Genomic DNA, 21,441 nt, shown 5'->3' with positions numbered 1-21,441 from the left:
GATGGCGGTGTAGATATTTCCATGTTCATACACATGGCGGTGTAGATATTTCCATGTTCATAGAGATGGCGATGTAGATATTTCCATGTTCATACAAATAGCGGTGTAGAAATTTCCATGTTCATAGAGATGGCGGCGTAGGTATTTCCATGTTTATACAGATAGCAGTGTAGTTATTTCCATGTTTATTGAAATAGCAATGTAGATATTTCCATTGATATACAGATAGCTCTGTAGATATTTGCATGTTCATACAGATAGCGGTGTAGATATTTCCATGTTAATACTGATAGCGGTGTAGTTATTTCCATGTTCACACGTTTAGCGGTGTAGATATTTCCATGTTCATACAGCTGGCGGTGTAGATATTTCCATGTTCATACAGATGGTGGTGTAGATATTTACATGTTCATACAGATCGCGGTGTAGATATTTCCATGTTGGTACGGATGGAAGTGTAGATATTTCCATGTTCATACAGGTGGCGGTGTAGATATTCCCATGTTTTTACAGATAGCTGTGTAGTTGTTTCCATGTTTATAGAGATAGCAGTGTAGATATTTCCATTGATATACAGATAGCTGTGTAGAAATTTGCATGTTCATACAGATAGCGGTGTAGTTATTTCCATGTTCATAAAGATAGCGGTGTAGATATTTCCATGTTCATACACCTAGCGGTGTAGATATTTCCATGTTCATACAGATAACGGTGTAGATATTTCCATGTTCATACAGATAGCGGTGTAGATATTTCCATGTTCACACAGATAGCGATGTAGATATTTCCATGTTCATACAGTTAGCGGTGTAGACATTTCCATGTTCATGCAGATAGCGGTGTAGATATTTCCATGTTCATACAGATGCCGGTGTAGATATATCCATGTTCATACAGATGGCGGTGAAGATATTTCCATGTTCATACAGATGGCGGTGTAGATATTTCCATGTTGATACAGATGGCGGTGTAGATATTTCTATGTTCATACAGATGGCGGTGTAGATATTTCCGTGTTCATACAAATGGCGGTGTAGATATTTCCATGTTCATAGAGATGGCGGTGTAGATATTTCCATGTTTATACAGATAGCAATGTAGATATTTCCATGTTTATAGAGATAGCGGTTTAGATATTTCCATTGATATACAGATAGCTGTGTAGATATTTGCATGTTCATACAGATAACGGTGTAGATATTTCCATGTTCATACAGATACCGGTGTGGATATTTCCATGTTCATACAGATAGCGGTGTAGATATTTCCATGTTTTACAGATAGCGGTGTAGATATTTCCATGTTCATACAGATAGCGGTGTAGATATTTCCATGTTTATAGAGATGGCAGTCTAGATATTTCCATGTTTATAGAGATAGTGGTGTAGTTATTTCCTAGTTTATAGAGACAGCATTGTAGATATTTCCATGTTTATACAGATAGCGGTGAAGGTATTTCCATGTTTATACAGATAGCGGTGTAGATATTTCCATGTTTATACAGATAGCAGTGTAGATATTTCCATGTTTATAGAGATAGTTGTGTAGATAATTTCAATTTTATACTGATATCAGTGTAGATATTTCCAAGTTCATACAGATAGCGGTGTAGATATTTCCACGTTTATAGAGATGGTGGTGTAGATATTTCCATGTTCATACAGATGGCGGTGTAGATATTTCCACGTTCATCCAGATGACGGTGTAGATATATCCGTGTTCATACAGATGGCGGTGAAGATATTTCCATGTTCATAAAGATGGCGGTGTAGATATTTCCATGTTCATACACATGGCGGTGTAGATATTTCCATGTTCATAGAGATGGCGGTGTAGATATTTCCATGTTCATACAATTGGCGGTGTAGATATTTCCATGTTCATAGAGATGGCGGTGTAGATATTTCCATGTTTATACAGATAGCAGTGTAGTTATTTCCATGTTTATAGAAATAGCAGTGTAGATATTTCCTTTGATATACAGATAGCTGTGTAGATATTTGCATGTTCCTGCAGATAGCGGTGTAGATATTTCCATGTTAATACTGATAGCGGTTTAGATATTTCCATGTTCATACACATAGCGGTGTAGATATTTCCATGTTCATACAGATAACGGTGTAGATATTTCCATGTTCATACAGATAGCGGTGTAGATATTTCCATGTTCACACAGATAGCGGTGTAGATATTTCCATGTTCATACAGTTAGCGGTGTAGATATTTCCATGTTCATGTAGATAGCGGTGTAGATATTTCCATGTTCATCCAGATGCCGGTGTAGATATATCCATGTTCATACAGATGGCGGTGAAGGTATTTCCATGTTCATACAGATGGCGGTGTAGATATTTCCGTGTTCATACAAATGGCGGTGTAGATATTTCCATGTTCATAGAGATGGCGGTGTTGATATTTCCATGTTTATAAAGATAGCAATGTAGATATTTCCATGTTTATAGAGATAGCGCTGTAGATATTTCCATTGATATACAGATAGCTGTGTAGATATTTGCATGTTCATACAGATAGCGGTGTAGATATTTCCATGTTCATACAGATAGCGGTGTAGATATTTCCATGTTCATACAGATAGCGGTGTAGATATTTCCATGTTTTACAGATAGCGGTGTAGATATTTCCATGTTCATACAGATAGCAGTGTAGATATTTCCATGTTCATACAGTTAGCGGTGTAGATATTTCCATGTTCATACAGATGGCAGTGTAGATATTTACATGTTCATACAGATGGCGGTGTAGATATTTCCATGTTCGTACGGATGGCAGTGTAGATATTTCCATGTTTATACAGGTGGCGGTGTAGATATTTCCATGTTTATACAGATAGCAGTGTAGTTATTTCCATGTTTATAGAGATAGCAGTGTAGATATTTCCATTGATATACATATAGCTGTGTAGATATTAGCAAGTTCATACAGATAGCGGTGTAGATATTTCCATGTTCATACAGATAGAGGTGTAGATATTTCCATGTTCATACAGATTGCGGTGTAGATATTTCCATGTTCATACAAATAACGGTGTAGATTTTTCCATGTTCATACAGATAGCGGTGTAGATATTTCCATGTTCATACAGTTAGCGGTGAAGATATTTCCATGTTCATACAGATGGCAGTGTAGATATTTACGTGTTCATACAGATGGCGTTGTAGATATCTCCATGTTCGTACAGATGGCGGTGTAGATATTTCCATGTTCAAAGAGATGACGGTGTAGATATTTCCATGTTTATGCAGATAGCGGTATAGATATTTCCATGTTTATACAGATGGTGGTGTAGATATTTCCATGTTTATAGAGATAGTGGTGTAGTTATTTCCTAGTTTATAGAGACAGCGTTGTAGATATTTCCATGTTTATACAGATAGCGGTGAAGGTATTTCCATGTTTATACAGATAGCGGTGTAGATATTTCCGTGTTTATACAGATAGCAGTGTAGATATTTCCATGTTTATAGAGATAGTTGTGTAGATAATTTCAATTTTATACTGATAGCAGTGTAGATATTTCCAAGTTCATACAGATAGCGGTGTAGATATTTCCACGTTTATAGAGATGGTGGTGTAGATATTTCCATGTTCATACAGATGGCGGTGTAGATATTTCCATGTTTTTAGAGATGGCGGTATAGATATTTTCATGTTTACACAGATGGCGGTGTAGATATTTCCATGTTTACACAGATAGCGGTGTAGACATTTCCATGTTTACACAGATAGCGGTGTGGATATTTTCATGTTTATGCAGATAGCGGTGTAGATATTTCCATGTTTATACAGATAGCGGTGCGGATATTTCCATGTTTATTCAGATAGTTAGGCAGAGATTTCCATGTTTATACAGATAGCGGTGTAGATATTTCCATCTTAATACAGATGGCGGTGTAGATATGTCTATGTTCGTACAGATGGCGGTGTAGATATTTCCATGTTCATACAGATGGCGGTGTAGATATTTCGAAGTTTATACATATAGCGCTGTACTTATTTCCATATTTAAAGAGAAATCTGTGTAGATATTTCCATGTAAATGCAGATAGGTCTGTAGATATTTCCTTGTTCATGCAGATAGCGGTGTAGATATTTCCACGTTCATCCAGATGACGGTGTAGATATATCCGTGTTCATACAGATGGCGGTGAAGATATTTCCATGTTCATAAAGATGGCGGTGTAGATATTTCCATGTTCATACACATGGCGGTGTAGATATTTCCATGTTCGTAGAGATGGCGGTGTAGATATTTCCATGTTCATACAATTGGCGGTGTAGATATTTCCATGTTCAAAGAGATGGCGGTGTAGATATTTCCATGTTTATACAGATAGCAGTGTAGTTATTTCCATGTTTATAGAGATAGCAGTGTAGATATTTCCTTTGATATACAGATAGCTGTTTAGATATTTGCATGTTCCTGCAGATAGCGGTGCAGATATTTCCATGTTAATACTGATAGCGGTGTAGATATTTCCATGTTCATACACATAGCGGTGTAGATATTTCCATGTTCATACAGATAACGGTGTAGATATTTCCATGTTCATACAGATAGCGGTGTAGATATTTCCATGTTCACACAGATAGCGGTGTAGATATTTCCATGTTCATACAGTTAGCGGTGTAGATATTTCCATGTTCATGTAGATAGCGGTGTAGATATTTCCATGTTCATCCAGATTCCGGTGTAGATATATCCATGTTCATACAGATGGCGGTGAAGGTATTTCCATGTTCATACAGATGGCGGGGTAGATATTTCCATGTTCATACAAATGGCGGTGTAGATATTTCTATGTTCATACAGATGGCGGTGTAGATATTTCCGTGTTCATACAAATGGCGGTGTAGATATTTCCATGTTCATAGAGATGGCGGTGTTGATATTTCCATGTTTATAAAGATAGCAATGTAGATATTTCCATGTTTATAGAGATAGCGCTGTAGATATTTCCATTGATATACAGATAGCTGTGTAGATATTTGCATGTTCATGCAGATAGCGGTGTAGATATTTCCATGTTCATACAGATAGCGGTGTAGATATTTCCATGTTCATACAGATAGCGGTGTAGATATTTCCATGTTTTACAGATAGCAGTGTAGATATTTCCATGTTCATACAGATAGCAGTGTATATATTTCCATGTTCATACAGTTAGCGGTGTAGATATTTCCATGTTCATACAGATGGCAGTGTAGATATTTACATGTTCATACAGATGGCGGTGTAGATATTTCCATGTTCGTACGGATGGCAGTGTAGATATTTCCATGTTTACACAGGTGGCGGTGTAGATATTTCCATGTTTATACAGATAGCAGTGTAGTTATTTCCATGTTTATAGAGATAGCAGTGTAGATATTTCCATTGATATACATATAGCTGTGTAGATATTAGCAAGTTCATACAGATAGCGGTGTAGATATTTCCATGTTCATACAGATAGAGGTGTAGATATTTCCATGTTCATACAGATTGCGGTGTAGATATTTCCATGTTCATACAGATAATGGTGTAGATTTTTCCATGTTCATACAGATAGCGGTGTAGATATTTCCATGTTCATACAGTTAGCGGTGAAGATATTTCCATGTTCATACAGATGGCAGTGTAGATATTTACGTGTTCATACAGATGGCGTTGTAGATATTTCCATGTTCATACAGATGGCGGTGTAGATATTTCCATGTTCAAAGAGATGACGGTGTAAATATTTCCATGTTTATGCAGATAGCGGTATAGATATTTCCATGTTTATACAGATGGTGGTGTAGATATTTCCATGTTTATAGAGATGGCGGTCTAGATATTTCCATGTTTATAGAGATAGTGGTGTAGTTATTTCCAAGTTTACAGAGACGGCGTTGTAGATATTTCCATGTTTATACAGATAGCGGTGAAGATATTTCCATGTTTATAGAGATAGTGGTGTAGATAATTTCAATTTTATACAGATAGCAGTGTAGATAATTCAAAGTTCATACAGATAGCGTTGTAGATATTTCCACGTTTATAGAGATGGCGGTGTAGATATTTCCATGTTCATACAGATGGCGGTGTAGATATTTCCATGTTTTTAGAGATGGCGGTGTAGATATTTTCATGTTTACCCAGATGGCGGTGGAGATTTTCCATGTTTATGCAGATAGCAGTGCGGATATTTCCATGTTTATACAGATAGTTGGGCAGATATTTCCATGTTTATACAGATAGCGGTGTAGATATTTCCATCTTAATACAGATGGCGGTGTAGATATGTCCATGTTCGTACAGATGGCGGTGTAGATATTTCAATGTTCATAGAGATGGCGATGTAGATATTTCCATGTTCATACAAATGGCGGTGTAGATATTTCCATGTTCATAGAGATGACGATGTAGATATTTCCATGTTTATACAGATAGCAGTGTAGTTATTTCCATGTTTATAGAGATAGCAGTGTAGATATTTACATTGATATACAGATAGCTGTGTCGATATTTGCATGTTCATACAGATAGCGGTGTAGATATTTCCATGTTCATACTGTTAATGGTGTAGATATTTCCATGTTCATACAGATGTCGGCGTAGATATTTCCATGTTCATACAAATGGCGGTGTGGATATTTCTATGTTCATACAGATGGCGGTGTAGATATTTCCGTGTTCATACAAATGGCGGTGTAGATATTTCCATGTTGATAGAGATGGCGGTGTAGATATTTCCATGTTTATACAGATAGCAATGTAGATATTTCCATGTTTATAGAGATAGCAGTGCAGATATTTCCATTGATATGCAGATAGCTGTGTAGATATTTGCATGTTCATACAGATAACGGTGTAGATATTTCCATGTTCATACAGATAGCGGTGTAGATATTTCCATGTTCATACAGATAGCGGTGTGGATATTTCCATGTTTTTCAGATAGCAGTGTAGATATTTCCATGTTCATACAGATAGCGGTGTAGATATTTCCATGTTCATACAGATAGCAGTGTAGTTATTTCCATGTTTATAGAGATAGCAGTGTAGATATTTCCATTGATATACAGATAGCTGTGTAGATATTTACATGTTCATACAGATGGCGGTGTAGATATTTCCATGTTTATACAGATAGCAGTTTAGTTATTTCCATGTTTATAGAGATAGCAGTGTAGATATTTCCATTGATATACAGATAGCTGTGTAGATATTTGCATGTTCATACAGATAGCGGTGTAGATATTTCCATGTTAATACTGATAGCGGTGTAGATATTTCCATGTTCATACAGTTAGCTGTGTAGATATTTCCATGTTCATACAGATGGCGGTGTAGATATTTCCACGTTCATCCAGATGACGGTGTAGATATATCCGTGTTCATACAGATGGCGGTGAAGATATTTCCATGTTCATAAAGATGGCGGTGTAGATATTTCCATGTTCATACACATGGCGGTGTAGATATTTCCATGTTCATAGAGATGGCGGTGTAGATATTTCCATGTTCATACAATTGGCGGTGTAGATATTTCCATGTTCATAGAGATGGCGGTGTAGATATTTCCATGTTTATACAGATAGCAATGTAGATATTTCCATGTTTATAGAGATAGCGGTGTAGATATTTCCATTGATATACAGATAGCTGTGTAGATATTTGCATGTTCATACAGATAGCGGTGTAGATATTTCCATGTTCATACAGATAGCGGTGTAGATATTTCCATGTTCATACAGATAGCGGTGTAGATATTTCCATGTTCATAGGGATGGCGGTGTAGATATTTACATGTTCATACAGATGGCGGTGTAGATATTTCCATGTTTTTAGAGATGGCGGTGTAGATATTTTCATGTTTACACAGATGGCGGTGTAGATATTTCCATGTTTACACAGATAGCGGTGTAGACATTTCCATGTTTACACAGATAGCGGTGTGGATATTTCCATGTTTATGCAGATAGCGGTGTAGATATTTCCATGTTTATACACATAGCGGTGCGGATATTTCCATGTTTATACAGATAGTTAGGCAGAGATTTCCATGTTTATACAGATAGCGGTGTAGATATTTCCATCTTAATACAGATGGCGGTGTAGATATGTCTATGATCGTACAGATGGCGGTGTAGATATTTCCATGTTCATACAGATGGCGGTGTAGATATTTCGAAGTTTATACAGATAGCGCTGTACTTATTTCCATATTTAAAGAGAAATCTGTGTGGATATTTCCATGTATATGCAGATAGCTGTGTAGATATTTCCTTGTTCATGCAGATGGCGGTGTAGATATTTCCACGTTCATCCAGATGACGGTGTAGATATATCCGTGTTCATACAGATGGCGGTGAAGATATTTCCATGTTCATAAAGATGGCTGTGTAGATATTTCCATGTTCATACACATGGCGGTGTAGATATTTCCATGTTCATAGAGATGGCGGTGTAGATATTTCCATGTTCATACAATTGGCGGTGTAGATATTTCCATGTTCATAGAGATGGCGGTGTAGATATTTCCATGTTTATACAGATAGCAGTGTAGTTATTTCCATGTTTATAGAGATAGCAGTGTAGATATTTCCATTGATATACAGATAGCTGTGTAGATATTTGCATGTTCCTGCAGATAGCGGTGTAGATATTTCCATGTTAATACTGATAGCGGTGTAGATATTTCCATGTTCATACACATAGCGGTGTAGATATTTCCATGTTCATACAGATAACGGTGTAGATATTTCCATGTTCATACAGATAGCGGTGTAGATATTTCCATGTTCACACAGATAGCGGTGTAGATATTTCCATGTTCATACAGTTAGCGGTGTAGATATTTCCATGTTCATGTAGATAGCGGTGTAGATATTTCCATGTTCATCCAGATGCCGGTGTAGATATATCCATGTTCATACAGATGGCGGTGAAGATATTTCCATGTTCATACAGATGGCGGTGTAGATATTTCCATGTTCATACAAATGGCGGTGTAGATATTTCTATGTTCATACAGATGGCGGTGTAGATATTTCCGTGTTCATACAAATGGCGGTGTAGTTATTTCCATGTTCATAGAGATGGCGGTGTTGATATTTCCATGTTTATACAGATAGCAATGTAGATATTTCCATGTTTATAGAGATAGCGCTGTAGATATTTCCATTGATATACAGATAGCTGTGTAGGTATTTGCATGTTCATACAGATAGCGGTGTAGATATTTCCATGTTCATACAGATAGCGGTGTAGATATTTCCATGTTCATACAGATAGCGGTGTAGATATTTCCATGTTTTACAGATAGCGGTGTAGATATTTCCATGTTCATACAGATAGCAGTTTAGATATTTCCATGTTCATACAGTTAGCGGTGTAGATATTTCCATGTTCATACAGATGGCAGTGTAGATATTTCCATGTTCATACAGATGGCAGTGTAGATATTTACATGTTCATACAGATGGCGGTGTAGATATTTCCATGTTCGTACGGATGACAGTGTAGATATTTCCATGTTCATACAGGTGGCGGTGTAGTTATTTCCATGTTTATAGAGATAGCAGTGTAGATATTTCCATTGATATACATATAGCTGTGTAGATATTAGCATGTTCATACAGATAGCGGTGTAGATATTTCCATGTTCATACAGATAGAGGTGTAGATATTTCCATGTTCATACAGATTGCGGTGTAGATATTTCCATGTTCATACAGATAACGGTGTAGATTTTTCCATGTTCATACAGATAGCGGTGTAGATATTTCCATGTTCATACAGTTAGCGGTGACGATATTTCCATGTTCATACAGATGGCGGTGTAGATATTTACGTGTTCATACAGATGGCATTGTAGATATTTCCATGTTCGTACAGATGGCGGTGTAGATATTTCCATGTTCAAAGAGATGACGGTGTAGATATTTCCATGTTTATGCAGATAGCGGTATAGATATATCCATGTTTATACAGATGGTGGTGTAGATATTTCCATGTTTATAGAGATGGTGGTCTAGAAATTTCCATGTTTATAGAGATAGTGGTGTAGTTATTTCCAAGTTTATAGAGACGGCGTTGTAGATATTTCCATGTTTATACAGATAGCGGTGAAGATATTTCCATGTTTATAGAGATAGTGGTGTAGATAATTTCAATTTTATACAGATAGCAGTGTAGATAATTCCAAGTTCATACAGATAGCGTTGTAGATATTTCCACGTTTATAGAGATGGCGGTGTAGATATTTCCATGTTCATACAGATGGCGGTGTAGATATTTCCATGTTTTTAGAGATGGCGGTGTAGATATTTTCATGTTTACCCAGATGGCGGTGGAGATATTTCCATGTTTATATAGATAGCAGTGAGGATATTTCCATGTTTATACAGATAGTTGGGCAGATATTTCCATGTTTATAGAGATAGCGGTGTAGATATTTCCATCTTAATACAGATGGCGGTGTAGATATGTCCATGTTCGTACAGATGGCGGTGTAGATATTTCCATGTTCGTACGGATGGCAGTGTAGATATTTCCATGTTTATACAGATAGCGGTGAAGATGTATGCATGTTTACACAGATTGAGGTGTAGATATTTCCATGTTCATACAGGTGGCGGTGTAGATATTTCCATGTTCATACAGATAGCAGTGTAGTTATTTCCATGTTTATAGAGATAGCAGTGTAGATATTTCCATTGATACACAGATAGCTGTGTAGATATTTACATGTTCATACAGATGGCGGTGTAGATATTTCCATGTTCGTACGGATGGCAGTGTAGATATTTCCATGTTCGTACAGGTGGCGGTGTAGATATTTCCATGTTTATACAGATAGCAGTGCAGTTATTTCAATGTTTATAGAGATAGCAATGTAGATATTTCCATTGATATACATATAGCTGTGTAGATATTTGCATGTTCATACAGATAGCGGTGTAGATATTTCCATGTTCATACAGATAGAGGTGTAGATATTTCCATGTTCATACAGACTGCGGTGTAGATATTTCCATGTTCATACAGATAACGGTGTAGATATTTCCATGTTCATACAGATAGCGGTGTAGATATTTCCATGTTCATACAGTTAGCGGTGTAGATATTTCCATGTCCATACAGATGCTGGTGTAGATATTTACATGTTTATAGAGATGGTGGTGTAGATATTTCCATGTTTATATAGAGGGCGGTTTAGATATTTCCATGTTCATACCGATGGCGGTGTATATATTTCCATGTTCATAGAGATGGCGGTGAAGATATTTCCATGTTCATACAGATGGCGGTGTAGATATTTCCATGTTCATAGAGATGGCGGTGTAGACATTCACACGTTCATACAGATGGCGGTGTAGATATTTCCATGTTCGTACAGATGGCAGTGTAGATATTTCCATGTTCATACAGGTGGCGGTGTAGATATTCCCATGTTTTTACAGATAGCTGTGTAGTTATTTCCATGTTGATAGAGATATCAGTGGGGATATTTCCATTGATATACAGATAGTTGTGTAGATATTTGCATGTTCATACACATAGCGGTGTAGATATTTCCAGGTTCATACAGATAGCGGTGTAGATATTTCCATGTTCATACACATAGCGGTGTAGATATTTCCATGTTCATACAGATAACGTTGTAGATATTTCCATGTTCATACAGATAGCGTTGTAGATATTTCCATGTTCACACAGATTGCGGTGTAGATATTTCCATGTTCATACAGTTAGCGGTGTAGATATTTCCATGTTCATCCAGATGCCGGTGTAGATATATCCATGTTCATAAAGATGGCTGTGAAGATATTTCCATGTTCATACAGATGGCAGTGTAGATATTTCCATGTTCATACAAATGGCGGTGTAGATATTTCTACGTTCATACAGTTGGCGGTGTAGGTATATCCGTGTTCATACAAATGGCGGTGTAGATATTTCCATGTTCATAGAGATGGCGGTGTAGATATTTCCATGTTTATACAGATAGCAATGTAGATATTTCCATGTTTATAGAGATAGCGGTGTAGATATTTCCATTGATATACAGATAGCTGTGTAGATATTGGCATGTTCATACAGATAGCGGTGTAGATATTTCCATGTTCATACAGATAGCGGTATAGATATTTCCATGTTCATACAGATAGCGGTGTAGATATTTCCATGTTTTACAGATAGCGGTGTGGATATTTCCATGTTCATACAGATAGCGGTGTAGATATTTCCATGTTCGTACAGATAGCGGTGTAGATATTTCCATGTTCATAGGGATGGCGGTGTAGATATTTACATGTTCATACAGATGGCGGTGTAGATATTTCCATGTTCATACGGATGGCGGTGTAGATATTTCCATGTTCATACAGATGGCGGTGTAGATAATTCTATGTTCATACAGATGGCGGTGTAGATATTTCCGTGTTCATACAAAAGGCGGTGTAGATATTTCCATGTTCATAGAGATGGCGGTGTTGATATTTCCATGTTTATAAAGATAGCAATGTAGATATTTCCATGTTTATAGAGATAGCGCTGTAGATATATCCATTGATATACAGATAGCTGTGTAGATATTTGCATGTTCATACAGATAGCGGTGTAGATATTTCCATGTTCATACAGATAGCGGTGTAGATATTTCCATGTTCATACAGATAGCGGTGTAGATATTTCCATGTTTTACAGATAGCGGTGTAGATATTTCCATGTTCATACAGATAGCAGTGTAGATATTTCCATGTTCATACAGTTAGCGGTGTAGATATTTCCATGTTCTTACAGATGGCAGTGTAGATATTTACATGTTCATACAGATGGCGGTGTAGATATTTCCATGTTCGTACGGATGGCAGTGTAGATATTTCCATGTTTATACAGGTGGCGGTGTAGATATTTCCATGTTTATACAGATAGCAGTGTAGTTATTTCCATGTTTATAGAGATAGCAGTGTAGATATTTCCATTGATATACATATAGCGGTGTAGATATTAGCAAGTTCATACAGATAGCGGTGTAGATATTTCCATGGTCATACAGATAGAGGTGTAGATATTTCCATGTTCATACAGATTGCGGTGTAGATATTTCCATGTTCATACAGATAACGGTGTAGATTTTTCCATGTTCATACAGATAGCGGTGTAGATATTTCCATGTTCATACAGTTAGCGGTGAAGATATTTCCATGTTCATACAGATGGCAGTGTAGATATTTACGTGTTCATACAGATGGCGTTGTAGATATTTCCATGTTCGTACAGATGGCGGTGTAGATATTTCCATGTTCAAAGAGATGACGGTGTAGATATTTCCATGTTTATGCAGATAGCGGTATAGATATTTCCATGTTTATACAGATGGTGGTGTAGATATTTCCATGTTTATAGAGATGGCGGTCTAGATATTTCCATGTTTATAGAGATAGTGGTGTAGTTATTTCCAAGTTTATAGAGACGGCGTTGTAGATATTTCCATGTTTATACAGATAGCGGTGAAGATATTTCCATGTTTATAGAGATAGTGGTGTAGATAATTTCAATTTTATACAGATAGCAGTGTAGATAATTCCAAGTTCATACAGATAGCGTTGTAGATATTTCCACGTTTATAGAGATGGCGGTGTAGATATTTCCATGATCATACAGATGGCGGTGTAGATATTTCCATGTTTTTAGAGATGGCGGTGTAGATATTTTCATGTTTACCCAGATGGCGGTGGAGATTTTCCATGTTTATACAGATAGCAGTGCGGATATTTCCATGTTTATACAGATAGTTGGGCAGATATTTCAATGTTTATACAGATAGCGGTGTAGATATTTCCATCTTAATACAGATGGCGGTGTAGATATGTCCATGTTCGTACAGATGGCGGTGTAGATATTTCCATGTTCATAGAGATGGCGATGTAGATATTTCCATGTTCATACAAATGGCGGTGTAGATATTTCCATGTTCATAGAGATGACGATGTAGATATTTCCATGTTTATACAGATAGCAGTGTAGTTATTTCCATGTTTATAGAGATAGCAGTGTAGATATTTACATTGATATACAGATAGCTGTGTAGATATTTGCATGTTCATACAGATAGCGGTGTAGATATTTCCATGTTCATACTGTTAATGGTGTAGATATTTCCATGTACATACAGATGTCGGCGTAGATATTTCCATGTTCACACAAATGGCGGTGTGGATATTTCTATGTTCATACAGATGGCGGTGTAGATATTTCCGTGTTCATACAAATGGCGGTGTAGATATTTCCATGTTGATAGAGATGGCGGTGTAGATATTTCCATGTTTATACAGATAGCAATGTAGATATTTCCATGTTTATAGAGATAGCGGTGCAGATATTTCCATTGATATGCAGATAGCTGCGTAGATATTTGCATGTTCATACAGATAACGGTGTAGATATTTCCATGTTCATACAGATAGCGGTGTAGATATTTCCATGTTCATACAGATAGCGGTGTGGATATTTCCATGTTTTTCAGATAGCAGTGTAGATATTTCCATGTTCATACAGATAGCGGTGTAGATATTTCCATGTTCATACAGATAGCAGTGTAGTTATTTCCATGTTTATAGAGATAGCAGTGTAGATATTTCCATTGATATACAGATAGCTGTGTAGATATTTACATGTTCATACAGATGGCGGTGTAGATATTTCCATGTTTATACAGATAGCAGTTTAGTTATTTCCATGTTTATAGAGATAGCAGTGTAGATATTTCCATTGATATACAGATAGCTGTGTAGATATTTGCATGTTCATACAGATAGCGGTGTAGATATTTCCATGTTAATACTGATAGCGGTGTAGATATTTCCATGTTCATACAGTTAGCGGTGAAGATATTTCCATGTTCATACAGATGGCGGTGTAGATATTTCCATGTTCATACAGATGGCGGTGTAGATATTTCCATGTTCATACAGATGGCTGTGAAGATATTTACATGTTCATACAGATGGCGTTGTAGATATTTCCATGTTCGTACAGATGGCGGTGTAGATATTTCCATGTTCATAGAGATGGCAGTGTAGATATTTCCATGTTTATGCAGATAGCGGTATAGGTATTTCCATGTTTCTACAGATGGTGTTGTAGATATTTAAATGTTTATAGAAATGGCGGTCTAGATATTTCCATGTTTATAGAGATAGTGGTGTAGTTATTTCCAAGTTTATAGAGACAGCATTGGAGATATTTCCATGTTTATAAAGATAGCGGTGATGATATTTCCATGTTTATACTGATAGCGGTGTAGATATATCCATGTTTATACAGACTGCAGTGTAGATATTTTCATGTTTACACAGATGGCGGTGTAGATATTTCCATGTTTACACAGATAGCGGTGTAGACATTTCCATGTTTACACAGATAGCGGTGTGGATATTTCCATGTATATGCAGATAGCGGTATAGATATTTCCATGTTCATGTAGATAGCAGTGTAGATATTTCCATGTTCATCCAGATGCCGGTGTAGATATATCCATGTTCATACAGATGGCGGTGAAGATATTTCCATGTTCATACAGATGGCGGTGTAGATATTTCCATGTTCATACACATGGCGGTGTAGATATTTCCATGTTCATAGAGATGGCGGTGTAGATATTTCCATGTTCATACAAATGGTGGTGTAGATATTTCCATGTTCATAGAGATGGCGGTGTAGATATTTCCATGTTCATACAAATGGCGGTGTAGATATTTCCATGTTCATACAGATGGCGGTGTAGATACTTCCATGTTCATACTGGTAGCGGTGTAGATATTTCCATGTTCATACAGTTAACGGTGTAGGTATTTCCATGTTCATACAGATGTCGGTGTAGATATTTCCATGTTCATACAGATGGCGGTGTAGATATTTACATGTTCAAACAGATGTCGGTGTAGATATTTCAATGTTCGTTCGGATGGCAGTGTAGATATTTCCATGTTCATACAGGTGGCGGTGTAGATATTCCCATGTTTTTACAGATAGCTGTGTAGTTATTTCCATGTTTATAGAGATAGCAGTGTAGATATTTCCAATGATATACAGATAGCTGTGTAGATATTTGCATGTTCATACAGATAGCGGTGTAGATATTTCCATTGATAGACAGATAGCACTGTAGATATTTGCATGTTCTTACAGATAGCGGTGTAGATATTTCCATGTTCATACTGATAGCGGTGTAGATACTTCCATGTTCATACAGTTAACGGTGTAGATATTTCCATGTTCATACAGATGGCGGTGTAGATATTTCCATGTTCATACCGATGGCGGTGTAGATATTTACATGTTCAAACAGATGGCGGTGTAGATATTCCCATGTTTTTAAAGATAGCTGTGTAGATATTTCCATGTTTATAGAGATAGCAGTGTAGATATTTGCATGTTCATACAGATAGCCGTATAGATATTTGCATGTTCATACAGATAGCGGTGTAGATGTTTCCATGTTCATACAGATAGCGGTGTAGATATTTCCATGTTCATACATATAGCGGTGTAGATATTTCCATGTTCATACAGATAACGGTGTAGATATTTCCATGTTCATACAGATAGCGGTGTAGATATTTCCATGTTCACACAGATAGCGGTGTAGGTATTTCCATGTTCATACAGTTAGCGCTGTTGATATTTACATGTTCATGCAGATAGCGATGTAGATGTTTCCATGTTCATCCAGATGCCGGTGTACATACTTCCATGTTCATACAGATGGCGTTGAAGATATTTCCATGTTCATACAGATGGCGGTGTAGATATTTCCATGTTCATACAGATGGCGGTGTAGATATTTCCATGTTCATACAAATGGCGATGTAGATATTTCCATGTTCATAGAGATAGCGGTGTAGATATTTCCATGTTTGTACAGATAGCAGTGTAGTTATTTCCATGTTTATAGAGATAGCAGTGTAGATATTTCCATTGATATACAGATAGCTGTGTAGATATTTACATGTTCATACAGATGGCGGTGTAGATATTTCCATGTTCATACAGATAGCGGTGCAGATATTTCCATGTTCATACAGATAGCGGTGTAGATATTTCCATGTTCATGCAGATAGCGGTGTAGATATTCCCATGTTCATACAGTTAGCGGTGTAGATATTTCCATGTTCATACAGATGGCGGTGTAGATATTTACATGTTCATACAGATGGCGGTGTAGATATTTCCATGTTCGCACGGATGGCAGTGTAGATATTTCCATGTTCATACAGGTGGCGGTGTAGTTATTTCCATGTTTATACAGATAGCAGTGTAGTTATTTCCATGTTTATAGAGATAGCAATGTAGATATTTCCATTGATATACAGATAGCTGTGTAGATATTTGCATGTTCATACAGATAGCGGTGTAGATTTTTCCATGTTCGTACAGATAGTGGTGTAGATATTTCCACGTTCATACAGATAGCGGTGTAGATATTTTCATGTTCATACAGATAACTGTGTAGATAGTTCCATGTTCATATACATAGCCTTGTAGATATTTCCATGTTCATACAGTTAGCGGTGTAGATATTTCCATGTTCATGCAGATGGCGGTGCAGATATTTCCATGTTCATACAGATGGCGGTGTAGATATTTCCATGTTCGTACAGATGGCGGTGTAGATATTTCCATGTCCATACAGATAGCAGTGTAGGTATTTCCATGTTTATAGAGATAGCAATGTAGATATTTCCATTGATATACATATAGCTGTGTAGATGTTTGCATGTTCATACAGATGGCGGTGTAGATATTTCCATGTTCATACGGATGGCAGTGTAGATATTTCCATGTTAGTACAGGTGGCGGTGTAGATATTTCCATGTTTATACAGATAGCAGTGTAGTTATTTCCATGTTTAAAAAGATAGCAATGTAGATATTTCCATTGATATACGTATAGCTGTGTAGATATTTGCATGTTCATACTGATAGCGGTGTAGATATTTCCATGTTCGTACAGATAGCGGTGTAGATATTTCCATGTTCATACAGATAGCGGTGTAGAAATTTCCATGTTCCTACAGATAACGGTGTAGATATTTCCATGTTCATACAGATGGCGGTGTAGATATTTACATGTTCATACAGATGGCGGTGTAGATATTTCTATGTTCATAGATATGGCGGTCTAGATATTTCCATGTTCATAGAGATGGTGGTGTTGATATTTTCATGTTTATGCAGATAGCGGTATAGATATTTCCATGTTTATATAGATGGTGGTGTAGATATTTCCATGTTTATAGAGATGGCGCTCTAGATATTTCCATGTTTATAGAGTTACTGGTGTAGTTATTTCCAAGTTTATAGAGACAGCATTGTAGATATTTCCATGTTTATACAGATAGCGGTGGAGATATTCCCATCTTTATACAGATAGCGGTGTAGATATTTCCATGTTTATAGAGATAGTGGTGTAGATAATTTCAATTTTATACAGATAGCAGTGTAGATATTTCCAAGTTCATACAGATAGCGGTGTAGATATTTCCACGTTTATAGAGATGGCCGTGTAGATATTTCCATGTTCATACAGTTGGCGGTGTAGATATTTCCATGTTTTTAGAGATGGCGGTGTAGATATTTTCAGGTTTACACAGATGGCGGAGTAAATATTTCCATGTTTACACAGATAGCAGAGTAGACATTTCCATCTTTACACAGATAGCGGTATGGATATTTCCATGTTTATGCAGATAGCGGTGTAGATATTTCCATGTTTATACAGATAGAGGTGCAGATATTTCCATCTTAATACAGATGGCGGTGTAGATATGCCCATGTTCGTACAGATGGCGGTGTAGATATTTCCATGTTCATACAGATGGCGGTGTAGATATTTCGAAGTTTATAGAGATAGCGCTGTAGTTATTTCCATATTTATAGAGAAATCTCTGTAGATATTTCCATGTATATGCAGATAGCTGTGTAGATATTTCCATCTTCATGCAGATAGCGGTGTAGATATTTCCATGTTCATCCAGATGCCAGTGTAGATATATCCATGTTCATACAGATGGCGGTGAAGATATTTCCATGTTCATACAGATGGCGGTGTAGATATTTCCATGTTCATAAACATGGCAGTGTAGATATTTCCATGTTCATAGAGATGGCGGTGTAGATATTTCCATGTTCATTCAAATGGCGGTGTAGATATTTCCATGTTCATAGAGATGGCGGTGTAGATATTTCCATGTTTGTACAGATAGCAGTGTAGTTATTTCCATGTTTATAGAGATAGCAGTGTAGATATTTCCATTGATATACAGATAGCTGTGTAGATATTTGCATGTTCATACAGATAGCGGTGTAGATATTTTCATGCTCATTCAGATAGCGGTGTAGATATTTCCATGTTCATACAGATAATGGTGTAGATAGTTCCATGTTCATACAGATAGCCTTGTAGATATTTCCATGTTCATACAGTTAGCGGTGAAGATATTTCCATGTTCATACAGATGGCGGTGTAGATATTTACATGTTCATACAGATGGCGGTGTAGATGTTTCCATGTTCATACAGATGGCGGTGTAGATATTTCCATGTCCATAGAGATGGAGGTGTAGATCTTTCAATGTTTACGCAGATTGCGGTATAGGTATTTCCATGTTCATACAGATGGCGGTGTAGATATTTCCATGTTTTTAGAGATGGCGGTGTAGATATTTTCACGTTTACACAGATGGCAGTGGAGATATTTCCATGTTTACACAGATAGCGGTGCAGACATTTCCATGATTACTCAGATAGCGGTGTGGATATTTCCAAGTTTATGCAGATAGCGGTGTAGATATTTCCATGTTTATACAGATAGCGGTGCGGATATTTCCAGGTTTATACAGATAGTTGGGCAGATATTTCCATGTTTATACAGATAGCGGTGTAGATATTTCCATCTTAATACAGATGGCGGTGTAGATATGTCCATGTTCGTACAGATGGCGGTGTAGATATTTCCATGTTCATACAGATGGCGGTGTAGATATTTTGAAGTTTATAGAGATAGCGCTGTAGTTATTTCCATATTTATAGAGAAATCTCTGTAGATATTTCCATGTATATGTAGATAGCTGTGTAGATATTTCCATGTTCATGCAGATAGCGTTGTAGATATTTCCATGTTCATCCAGATGCCGGTGTAGATATATCCATGTTCATACAGATGGCGGTGAAGGTATTTCCATGTTCATACAGATGGCGGTGTAGATATTTCCATGTTCGTACGGATGGCAGTGTAGATCTTTCCATGTTCATACAGGTGCCGGTGTAGATAATCCCATCTTTTTACAGATAGCTGTGTAGTTATTTCCATGTTTATAGAGATAGCAGTGTAGATATTTCCATGTTCATACAGATAGCGGTGTAGATATTTCCATGTTCATACACATAGCTGTGTAGATATTTCCATGTTCATACAGATAACGGTGTAGATATTTCCCTGTTCGTACAGATAGCGGTGTAGATATTTACATGTTCCTACAGATGGTGGTTTAGATATTTCCATGTTTATAGAGATGGCGGTCTAGATATTTCCATGTTTATAGAGATAGTGGTGTAGTTATTTCCAAGTTTATAGAGACAGCGTTGTAGATATTTCCATGTTTATAAAGATAGCGGTGAAGATATTTCCATGTTTATACAGATAGCGGTGTAGATATTTCCATGTTTATACAGACAGCAGTGTAGATATTTCCATGTTTATAGAGATAGTGGTGTAGATAATTTCAATTTTATACAGATAGCAGTGTAGATATTTCCAAGTTCATACAGATAGCGGTGTAGATATTTCCACGTTTATAGAGATGGCCGTGTAGATATTTCCATGTTCATACAGTTGGCGGTGTAGATATTTCCATGTTTTTAGAGATGGCGGTGTAGATATTTTCAGGTTTACACAGATGGCGGAGTAAATATTTCCATGTTTACACAGATAGCAGAGTAGACATTTCCATCTTTACACAGATAGCGGTATGGATATTTCCATGTTTATGCAGATAGCGGTGTAGATATTTCCATGTTTATACAGATAGAGGTGCAGATATTTCCATCTTAATACAGATGGCGGTGTAGATATGTCCATGTTCGTACAGATGGCGGTGTAGATATTTCCATGTTCATACAGATGGCGGTGTAGATATTTCGAAGTTTATAGAGATAGCGCTGTAGTTATTTCCATATTTATAGAGAAATCTCTGTAGATATTTCCATGTATATGCAGATAGCTGTGTAGATATTTCCATGTTCATGCAGATAGCGGTGTAGATATTTCCATGTTCATCCAGATGCCAGTGTAGATATATCCATGTTCATACAGATGGCGGTGAAGATATTTCCATGTTCATACAGATGGCGGTGTAGATATTTCCATGTTCATAAACATGGCAGTGT

This window comes from Gorilla gorilla, chromosome 19 (genome assembly GCF_029281585.2).
Source record: "Gorilla gorilla gorilla isolate KB3781 chromosome 19, NHGRI_mGorGor1-v2.1_pri, whole genome shotgun sequence".
NCBI lineage: Eukaryota > Metazoa > Chordata > Mammalia > Primates > Hominidae > Gorilla > Gorilla gorilla.
This window is presented reverse-complemented; position numbering follows the sequence as displayed.